This window comes from Culex quinquefasciatus, chromosome 2 (assembly GCF_015732765.1).
Source record: "Culex quinquefasciatus strain JHB chromosome 2, VPISU_Cqui_1.0_pri_paternal, whole genome shotgun sequence".
In the NCBI taxonomy this organism is placed as follows: domain Eukaryota; kingdom Metazoa; phylum Arthropoda; class Insecta; order Diptera; family Culicidae; genus Culex; species Culex quinquefasciatus.
The window spans coordinates 107,131,130-107,142,940 of record NC_051862.1 but is presented as its reverse complement, the minus strand read 5'-3'; positions in this window follow the sequence as shown (position 1 = coordinate 107,142,940).

Sequence of the window (11,811 nt, the reverse complement as noted above, 5' to 3'; positions counted from 1 at the left end):
CTCCTCAAGCTACCAATGCTCCACGGTTAAGTGGAAAGCATTTTGCTTGCCAATCCTAAGGACAGGGGATCGAACCCCGCCGTGAGATTTTTTCATGATTTTCCATTAATTCAAAATTCAATGAGTCCAGAACTTTCTCGTTGGGAGCAGATGGGTATCGAACCCAGAACCATTCGCTTATAAAGCGAACATCGTAACCATTCAGCCACGACCGCTCCTTTTTTTATGACATTTTGACCAACTTTAAAAAAAATTGTTGGTTTCGATTTTGGACGAAAATTTGACTTTTCGATTTTTTTTCTCCATTTTTGGCCTGAAACTCGGTTTTAGGTGCGTTTTTCGGGCAATCTGGACCCGGATTCGAATTTGGGAGACAATTTTTACATAGTATGACCTACCGCGGGGTCGAGAAAATTCAAAATGGCGGCCTTGGAGCGGTTTGAAAATAAAATTTACCCCAAAAATGGGCTAAAAATCTCGACTGCTCGGTAGAAAATTGCATTTTTGAGGGTGTTGCTGACATCTGGGGGTTTTGGGATGTTCTAGACATTTGTTCGCGCTGTTCTTGCGCATCTTTATAAGATGGTCCAGTTTTCGAGAGACGCGTCTGGGACCGATTTTGAGCGAGATTTCCAAAATAGTCGTAGTGTTGCAAATTTTAGAATCGAGTTTTCGGCCACTTCCGAGGGTTTTTTCTCATTTCTGAGTGCGGCAGGCTTCATTGTTCTTTCTTATGACATTTTGGGCAACTTTGAAAAAAATTGTCGGTTTTAATTTTGGACGGAAATTGACTTTTCGAATTTTTTTTTCTCCGTTTTTGGCCTAAAAGTTGTTTTAGGTGCGTTTTTCGGGCAATCTGGGCCCGGATTCGGATTTGGGAGACAATTTTCGACATAGTATGACCTACCGCGGGGTCGAGAAAATTCAAAATGGCGGCCTTGGAGCTGTTTGAAAATAAAATTTGCCCCGAAAATGGGCTAAAAATCTCGACTGCTCGGTAGAAACTTGCATTTTTGGGGGTGTTGCCGACATCTGGGGGATTTGGGATTTTTTAGACATTTGTTTGCGCTGTTCTTGCGCATCTTTATAGGGTGGTCCGGTTTTCGAGAGACGCGTCTGGGACCGATTTTGAGCGAGATTTCCAAAATAGTCGTAGTGTTGCAAATTTTAGAATCGAGTTTTCGGCCACTTCCGAGGGTTTTTTTCTCATTTCTGAGTGCGGCAGGCTTATTTGTTCTCTTTCTTCTGAAATTTTGGCCAACTTTGAAAAAAATTGTCGGTTTCTATTTTGGACGGAAATTTGACTTTTCAAAAAAAAAAAAAAAATCTCCGTTTTTGGTCTGATAGTCAGTTTTAGGTGCGTTTTTCGGGCAATCTGGGCCCGGATTCGGATTTGGGAGACAATTTTCGACCGCGGGGTCGAGAAAATTCAAAATTGCGGCCTTGGAGCGGTTTGAAAATAAAATTTGCCCCAAAACGGGCTAAAAATCTCGACTGCTCGGTAGAAAATTGCATTTTTGAGGGTGTTGCTGACATCTGGGGGTTTTGGGATAATCTACTATTGTTTGCGTTGTTCTTGCGCATTGTTAAGAGGTGGTCCAGTTTTCGAGAGACGCGTCTGGACGAGATGGGGCGAGATTTCTAAAATAGTCTTAGTGTTGCAAATTTTAAAATCGAGTTTTCGGCCACTTCCGAGGGTTTTTTCGCATTTCTGAGTGCAGCAGACGTTATTGTTCCCTTTCTTATGACATTTTGACCAAATTTGAAAAAAAATGTCGGTTTCGATTTTGGACGGAAATTTTACTTTTCGATTTTTTTTCTCCATTTTTGGCCTGAAAGTTTTAGGTGCGTTTTTCGGGCAATCTGGGCCCGGATTCGGATTTGGGAGACAATTTTCAAAATAGTATGACCTACCGCGGGGTCGAGAAAATTCAAAATGGCGGCCTTGGAGCGGTTTGAAATTAAAATTTGCCCCGAAAATGGGCTAAAAATCTCGACTGCTCGGTAGAAAATTGCATTTTTGAGTGTGATGCCAACATCTGGGGGTTTTGGGATGTTCTACACTATTGTTCGCGCTGTTCTTGCGCATCTTTAAAGGGTGGTCCGGTTTTCGAGAGACAAGTCTGGGACCGATTTTGAGCGAGATTTCCAAAATAGTCGAAGTGTTGCAAATTTTAGAATCGAGTTTTCGGCCACTTCCGAAGGTTTTTTCGCATTTCTGAGTGCGGCAGCCTTATATGTTCTTTCTTATGACATTTTGGCCAACTTTGAAAAAAAATTTCGGTTTTGATTTTGGACGGAAATTTGACTTTTCGAATTTTTTTTTCTCCGTTTTTGGCCTGAAAGTCAGTTTTAGGTGCGTTTTCAGGCAATCTGGGCCCGGATTCGGATTTGGGAGACAATTTTTACATAGTATGACCTACCGGGGGTCGAGAAAATTCAAAATGGCGGCCTTGGAGCTGTTTGAAAATAAAATTTGCCCCGAAAATGGGCTAAAAATCTCGACTGCTCGGTAGAAAATTGCATTTTTGAGGGTGTTGCCGACATCTGGGGGATTTGGGATGTTCTACACTATTGTTCGCGCTGTTCTTGCGCATCTTTATAAGATGGTCCAGTTTTCGAGAGACGCGTCTAGACCAATTTTGGGCGAGATTTCCAAAATATTTGCTGTGTTGCAAATTTTAAAATCGGGTATTCGGTCACTTTCGAGGGTTTTTTTTTCGCATTTCTGAGTGCGGCAGGCTTCATTGTTCCCTTTCTTATGACACTTTGGCCAGCTTTAAAAATAATTGTCGGTTTTCATTGTTATCCGAGCATTCGTTGGAGAAGGTTGTCTGATTCAACATGACTCGTCGCGTCCCGGCGCAAAACGCCGGCAATATCGCCCTACCTGCGGCTCAAGCAGGCAAAAAAGTGGGAATTTCCAAAAGGAAGGTTGAGGCCTCAACTGATGGCCAAAAACCGGGGATTTCCAAGAGGAAGGTGCTTTTGGAAGTGACATCGAACAGCAAAAAGACGAAAAAGAGCGACGGTACTGTACCGATGGATGAGGAGGAGGAGAACTCTTCGTCGCACGAGGAGCAGCTTTTGAAGAACAACAAGTTCGCTGGACTGCCTGACGAGGACCAGGTAGCGGAAGCAAAGGAGAATGAAGTGAAACAGCGAAAGGAGAAACTGCCTCCTTTTTATGTGCGGCAATCAGCAGCAACGATCGACTTTCGAGCGGGGCTGGTTGAACTCATCAAGTCTGGGAAAGTCCAAGGCAACATTCGTCTGTGTCAGGACGGATTTAAGGTGCTGGTGCAATCCAGGCAGCACTATCAACTGGTCAAGGAATACTTGACCGAAAACGAGGCGGAGTACTTTACCCATGATGTCGCCATGGATAAGCCGTACAAAATCGTCGTCAGAGGTCTGTACGACATGCCAGTGGAGGAATTAGCTGCCGAGCTAAAAGTTTTGAAACTGGATGTGTTGGCCGTGCACAAAATGAGCCGACGCAACAAAGACATCAAGTACCGTGACCAGCTCTACCTGCTGCATTTGGCTAAGGGATCGACGACGCTTCCTGAGCTGAAGGCAATCCGAGCGGTTTTCAACATTATCGTGTCGTGGGAGCGATACCGACCAGTGCACCGTGACGTCACACAATGCTTCAACTGCCTGGGTTTCGGGCACGGAGGTAAGAACTGCCACCTAAAGCGTCGTTGCGCCAAATGTGGTACCGATGCGCACATCACATCCCAGTGCATCCAAGATTCGCTGGTGAAGTGCCTCAACTGCAACGGTGAGCACTCGTCAACCGACCGAAAGTGCCCCAAGAGAGCTGAGTTCGTGAAAATTCGGCAGCAAGCATCGACGAAGAATCAGCCTCAGCGTCGTAGAACTCCTCCAGCCCTGGTGGAGCAAAACTTTCCACCTCTTCAACCGCGACGCCAGGTCCCGAACTTGGCACCGTTGCCGTTGGATCCCAGGAAGAGAGCTGAGATGAATCATCCACGGCCGGGTTTCAGCCAGGAGCCGAGACCGCCACCACCGGGCTTCAGCCAGGAGCCAAGACCAACCCAAGAACCAGCAGTTGAGGAAAATGGTAATGATCTTTACACCTCAACCGAACTCCTCAATATTTTCAAACAGATGTCCGCTGCACTGCGTGGATGCAAAACCAAGACCCAGCAGATTGAAGTGCTGACCTCGTTCGTCATCCAGTATGGATCGTAGGTCCCTCAAGCTGCTGAATTGGAACGCTTGCTCCATTAGGAGGAAGAACTTAGAGCTGGTGGATTTTCTTCGCGAGAAGGAGATCGACGTAGCTGCCATCACGGAAACTCATCTGAAGCCCGGTGAAAAAGTTTATCTGCAAAACTACAAGATCGCGACGCAGCTCGACAGGACCACCTCTGGAGGAGGAGGTGTGCTTGTCGCTGTTCATCGTGATCTCAAGCCACGCCGGCTGCCACACTTCAAGCTGGACATCATCGAGGCCGTTGGGGTGGAAATTCCCACTTCGGTTGGCCCAGTACTCTTCATTGCTGCATACTGCCCACGTCAGGTGAATTCCAGAGATGGTTCAGCAGCAAAACTGAAGAGCGATATCCAGAAGCTGACACGGCGGAGCGCAAAGTACATCATCGCTGGTGACCTCAACGCGAAGCATGAAGTTTGGGGCAACAGCAGGAGGAATCGGAACGGAGTGATTCTGCACAACGATCTGCAAAACGGATACTACAACGTTGTGAGTCCAGATCGTCCAACGAGGGTGGCTCGGTCTGGGAATCACTCAATCATCGACTTCTTCATTACCAATATGGCTGAGAACGTGGCTCATCCTGAGGTGTTTGAAGAGTTGAGTTCTGATCACTATCCGGTGGTTGTGGAGGTTGGAGCTTCCGTTACTCCGCAGCGGCAACCAACCCGGAAAGATTACCACAACGTTGACTGGCAGCAGTTTCAGCAAGTGGTCGACAGCAACATCGACTATGATCAACACCCGGAAACTTCTGCCGATATTGATCGTTCGCTGGAGGTGATCCAGCAGGCTATCAACCAAGCAGAGGCTGCCAACGTTCGGGAGGTTCCTGTTAATTTTAAGGTAACTGATATTGACGTAGATACTAAACACTTGATTAGACTTAGGAATGTTTATAGGAGACAATATCAACGGACTGGGGACTATGACAAAAGATTTCAGTGAACAATTTGAACAAAATCATACAAGACCGACTTGACAATATCAGAAATCAAGAATTTTCAAAACATGTAAGCCAGCTTGGGAATTATTCAAAACCATTTTGGAAACTTTCAAAAGTTCTTAAAAACAAACCAAAGCCTATTCCTCCTCTTATTGTTGAGGATTCTCCTTTGATTACATCCGAGGAAAAGGCAAATGCACTTGGGCTTCATTTTGTTAGTTCTCATAATCTTGGCGCTTCCATGACCAGCCGTAAAGAAACATCAGTTGCCAATAGTATTTCAACAATTAATAACTCTACCTTTGAATTTCCTGCAGATTCCCATGTTTCTGGTGAGGAAGTCAAAGTTGCAGTAAAACAAATGAAAAATATGAAAGCTCCTGGCTTTGATAACATTTTAATCTAGTGTTGAAAAAACAGAGTGATCAGTTCTTTCAACATCTAGCCAATATTTTCAATAAATGTTTGCAACTTGGTTACTTCCCCACCAATTGGAAACTGGGCAAAGTCATACCAATTTTGAAGCCTCAAAAGATCCAACATCGCCAACAAGTTATCGTCCCATTAGTCTTTTGAGTAGTCTGTCCAAACTCTTTGAGAAGGTCATCTATTCAAGGCTTTTGGATTTTACCAACGATAATAATATAATTTTGAATGAGCAGTTTGGCTTCCGTAAGGGACATAATACTGCTCATCAGCTTACGAGAGTAACTAAAATCATCAAGCAGAACAAGCTTGAGTCTAAATCAACTGCTATGGCTTTGTTGGATGTTGAGAAGGCTTTTGACAATGTTTGGCATGATGGTTTGATACATAAACTGTATTTATACGGTTTTCCAATGTATCTTATCAAAATTATCCAGCACTATCTTTCGGAGAGATCGTTCAGGGTTTTTCTGAATGGGATTGCTTCTGGATTATTCAACATTGATGCTGGGGTTCCCCAAGGAAGTATTCTTGGCCCACTTCTGTACAATATTTTTACATCTGATTTGCCTACTCTTCCTGGTAATGGTGTGTTGTCACTTTTTGCTGATGACACTGCCGTTATTTATAAGGGTAAAATAACCAGATATTTAGTTGGCCGTCTTCAGAAGGGTCTTGACGTTCTTTCCGAATACTTTGGCGACTGGAAAATTCGCATAAATGCAGCCAAAACTCAAACCATCATTTTTCCACTTTCCAAATCGGCCAGATTTGCCCCAAAGGATGATGTTTTGATTAAAATGAATGATGTTTCGATACCCTGGTCAAAGGAAGTTGTCTATTTAGGTCTCATACTTGACTCGAAACTTTTGTTTCGGCAGCATGTAGACAAAATATTGAACAAGTGCAGCATTCTCATCAGGTGTTTGTATCCTTTAATTAACAGAAAATCAAAGCTTTCTTTGAAAAATAAGCTAGCAGTTTACAAACAAATAATTTACCCCGTTATTGAGTATGCAGTACCTGTTTGGGAGTGTTGCGCTAGAACTCATAAATTGAAGCTCCAGCGTGTCCAAAACAAGGTACTCAAAATGGTTTTGAATGTTCCTGGCTGGACAAGATCAAGTGAGGTTCATGAATTAGCAGAAGTAAAAATGTTGGATCAGAAGATTCAAGAAAAATGTTTGAAATTCAGGGAAAAATGTGCTATTTCTGAATACCCCTTGATTCAAGGATTGGTTTAGTTTATTGTAAGTTTAAGTTAGTTTTAGGTTAGGTTATGTTTTCTTAACATTTTTTTTTCCTCATTGTACCTAGTGTTACAAAAATGATAAATCATATATTTTTAAAGTTATGGAAATGAACAGTGTTTAAATCACGAAAAGCAAATTAAAGCTGAAGAGCCACAGCTGACCACTTATTATGTAAACCAAATGTAATTATTATAAGAAAGATTCAATAAAGTATATTTAATTCAAAAATTGTCGGTTTCGATTTTGGACGAAATTTGACTTTTCGAATTTTTTTTTTCTCCGTTTTTGGCCTGAAAGTCGGTTTTAGGTGCGTTTTTCGGGCAATCTGGGCCCGGATTCGGATTTGGGAGACAATTTTTACATAGTATGACCTACCGCGGGGTCGAGAAAATTCAAAATTGTGGCCTTGGAGCTGTTTGAAAATAAAATTTGCCCCAAAAATGGACTAAAAATCTCGACTGCTCCGTAGAAAATTGCATTTTTGAGGTTATTGCTGACATCTGGGGGTTTTGGGATGATCTAGACATTTGTTCGCGCTGTTCTTGCGCATCTTAATAAGGTGGTCAGGTTTTCGAGAGGCGCGTCTGGGACCGATTTTGGGCGAGATTTCCAAAATAGTCGCAGTGTTGCAAATTTTAAAATCGAGTTTTCGGCCACTTCCAAGGGTTTTTTCTCATTTCTGAGTGCGGCAGGCTTATTTGTTCCCTTTCTTCTGACATTTTGGCCAACTTTGAAAAAAATTGTTGGTTTCGATTTTGGACGGAAATTTGACTCTTCGAAAAAAAAATCTCCGTTTTTGGTCTGATAGTCAGTTTTAGGTGCGTTTTTCGGGCAATCTGGGCCCGGATTCGGATTTGGGAGACAATTTTCGACCGCGGGGTTGAGAAAATTCAAAATGGCGGCCTTGGAGAGGTTTGAAAATAAAATTTGCCCCGAAAATGGGCTAAAAATCTCGACTGCTAGGTAGAAAATTGAATTTTTGAGGGTGTTGCTGACATCTGGGGGTTTTGGGATGTTCTACACTATTGTTTGCGCTTTTCTTGCGCATTTTTAAGAGGTGGTGCAGTTTTCGAGAGACGCGTCTGGACGAGATGGGGCGAGATTTCTAAAATAGTCGTAGTGTTGCAAATTTTAAAATCGAGTTTTCGGCCACTTCCGAGGGTTTTTTCGCATTTCTGAGTGCGGCAGGCTTCATTGTTTCCTTTTTTATGACATTTTGACCAACTTTGAAAAAAATTGTCGGTTTCGATTGTGGACGGAAATTTGACTTTTCGATTTTTTTTCTCCGTTTTTGGCCTGAAAGTCGGTTTTAGGTGCGTTTTTCGGGCAATCTGGGCCCGGATTCGGATTTGGGAAACAATTTTCGACATAGTATGACCTACTGCGGGGTCGAGAAAATTCAAAATGGTGGCCTTGGAGCGGTTTGAAAATAAAATTTGTTCCAAAATGGGCTAAAAATCTCAACTGCTCGGTAGCAAATTGCATTTTTTAGGGTGATGCCGACATCTGGGGGTTTTGGGATGTTCTACACTATTGTTCGCGCTGTTCTTGCGCATCTTTAAAGGGTGGTCCCACAGAGTAACCCAGAGTGCCCAGTCCGAAGAAATGTCATTTTGGCTCCATAAGGTTTGCTGGTAGCAGGCGTGCGATGTACCACTAAGTTGAACCAAAAATCAAGAGGCAGTGCGAACTTTGTCTTACTCTGTGGTGGTCCGGTTTTCGAGAGGCTTGTCTGGAACCGATTTTGAGCGAGATTTCTAAAATAGTCGTAGTGTTGCAAATTTTAGAATCGAGTTTTCGGCCACTTCCGAGGGTTTTTTCGCATTTCTGAGTGCAGCAGGCTTTTTCGTTCCTTTTCTTATGACATTTTGGTCAACTTTGAAAAAAATTGTCGGCTATGATTTTGGACGAAAATTTAACTTTTCAAGTTTTTTTTCTCCGTTTCTGGCCTGAAAGTCAGTTTTAGGTGCGTTTTTCGGGCAATCTGGGCTCGGATTCGGATTTGAGAGACAATTTTTGACATAGTATGACCTACCGCGGGGTCGGGAAAATTCAAAATGGTGGCCTTGGAGCGCACACCTCTCCGAACAAAGTTGTGACAAAATTAAAAAATGCCATGTATTCTACCAAATATGTCATATATGGGTAATTTTGGGCAGCTGAATTCAAAAAACACATTTATTTTTTCATAAAATAAAATCTAAGTTCATTAGGGTGGTTCATATATATTTATTTTTCAAATATTTTTTTTTTAATTGCTGAAATTGTATTTTTTTTATATCAATAGTAGCTTGGAATTTTCATTGTATGTGTGTGTGTAAATCTTAACAAATAGAATGTTAGGTTGGTACCATATCACAATGATCCATAACCGAAATTTTGTTAAACCAAATTTGTAGATACCACACTTTTAAATAACAGCTTTGTCATCTTCCGAAAAGTTGATCAGGGTCAGTACAGTAGTAACGTTAGAGTGGTCCAGTTAATAGGGTGTTCCAAAATTTGTGTATTTGAGGAAAAGTGTTATTTGACTTCTATGAGATTATCATCACATTTTACTTGTGCATATTTTAGTAGTATCTGTACTTTAGGTAGAAAAAGATCAGAAGACATTTCTAGATTTTTTAAAGGTCCTATAAACATATGAAACACAATAAATTAAAGGACCTTTAAAAAAAACTCTAGATTTTTGTTTAGGCCAACGAAAATTTCATTTCAAGGTTTTATCTCGTTCCCCTTTCGAATATTCTCCAAATACCAGGGTGCAAAACAAAGATAAACCTTCAAAATTAATCAATCATAAACTTTTTTTGTATTAGAGTTATTAATTAGAGTAATTTGTGATACATTTTAATTTATAAAGTTGAGAATAAAGTTTTGAATCTTAGTTTTTTAATTTCCCATCTTCCCTCTTCTCTTCATCTACGACTAAAGCCAAGGTCTGCTCTGCTTTTTATGTACTAAGCTGCACATAAAAATATGTAAGGTAAAAACTGCTTGTAGGAAGACTTTTTGGAAGATTTTTTGGGACAGTTGAAAAATAATCTTGCATGGTTAAGATTCCCACAAGAAAATCTATCGTACCAAAAAAAGTATGTACCGTCATCAGGGGTGACATTAGGTCTGGGGGTGAGATTGGGTCATACAAACTTTAGCAATTTTGTATGACTGTATCTCACCCACCAGCTCCAATGTCACCCTGATGACGGTATTCATTAAAATGTTTGCAATTGCTCATTAACTATGTTCATCACTGCCCGCATCACTTTGTTCCAATAATTGGGTCCTAAAATGATGCTTAGATTGCTGATAGTATTGTTTACAGCGATAAAGCTTATTTTTCTGAGTACAATGACCCTTTGTACGACCACAATGAATTTAAAATGGATTTTTAAATCAATTTTGAAGAATTAACCTCGCGATCCTTCTTGACAGAAAAGCTCCTACTTGACAGCTCGTTCCAAGGGGACCATAGTTGATCCATCGAAAAAATGTTGTCTTGTCAATTTTTTTTTTGCCTCAAAATGAAAAAAAGTGATCAGAAAAGGTTTTTAATCGTGTTTTTTTTCCGTTGTACATAAAAATTGACACATGGCTTTAGTACCCAATTCTCCATGCAGATACACATCGTAGCTTGTGTGCTATCTTATGACACCTCCTATCTTTTTCAGCAGACGGGTCACAAGATAGCACACAAGCACATGTGAAATTTTACAATAGAAAGTATTTTTGCCGTTGAAGTTTTCAGTTATTCCAAGAGGAATATTTAACCAAGTCATAAAAAAGACGAGGGAGAGGGGGGGGGGGGTGTTCTTGGTCCCAAAATCCAGTATTATTTTAGTACATTTGTTGAATTCTTGAATATGAAGAAAGATCATAAGGCGATTGCCATATCTGACTTTTTGATCCGATTCGTGAATAGAGTAAAGTAGATCCACTTTGATTTTTTTTAGAAACATGCAAATTTTGATCTTTCGAGCAAGTATGAGCAAAATTTGCTATACACTGTCCGAAAGTACATTAAATTTCACGACAGAAACTGCATACGAGACTTTGGTCACACCCGTACAAAATTGTTCCTGAAGGGTTGAAATTCGAAAAAAATCTTGAAAATAGTTAATGCTTGGGAAAGAGTTTTTGAAGGTATGAGAAAAAATAGAAAAATACTAACACTGCTGAAATTTAACTTTCATTTTTTGATTTTTGTCACACCTGGATCCACTGTGGAGCGGTTTGAAAATAAAATTTGCCCCGAAAATGTGCTAAAAATCTCGACTACATTTGGGGGTGTTTCCGACATCTGGGGGATTTGGGATGTTCTAGACATTTGTTCGCGCTGTTCTTGCGCATCTTTAAAAGGTGGTCCAGTTTTCGAGAGACGCGTCTGGACCAATTTTAAGCGAGATTTCCAAAATATTTGCTGTGTTGCAAATTTTAAAATCGAGTTTTCGGTCACTTTCGAGGGTTTTTTTTTTCGCATTTCTGAGTGCGGCAGGCTTCATTGTTCCCTTTCTTATGACATTTTGACCAACTTTGAAAAAAAATGTCGGTTTCGATTTTGGACGAAAATTTGACTTTTCGAAAAAAAAAATCTCCGTTTTTGGCCTGAAAGTCGGTTTTAGGTGCGTTTTTCGGGATATCTGGGCCCGGATTCGGATTTGGGAGACAATTTTCGACATAGTATGACCTACCGCGGGGTCGAGAAAATTCAAAATGGCGGCATTGGAGCGGTTTGAAAATAAAATTTGCCCAAAAATGGGCTAAAAATCTCGACTGCTTGGTAGAAAATGGCATTTTTGAGGGTGTTGCCGACATCTGGGGGTTTTGAGATGTTCTAGACATTTGTTCGCGCTGTTCTTGCGCATCTTTATAGGGTAGTCCGGTTTTCGAGAGACGCGTCTGGAACCAATTTTGGGCGAGATTTCAAAAAAATATTTGCA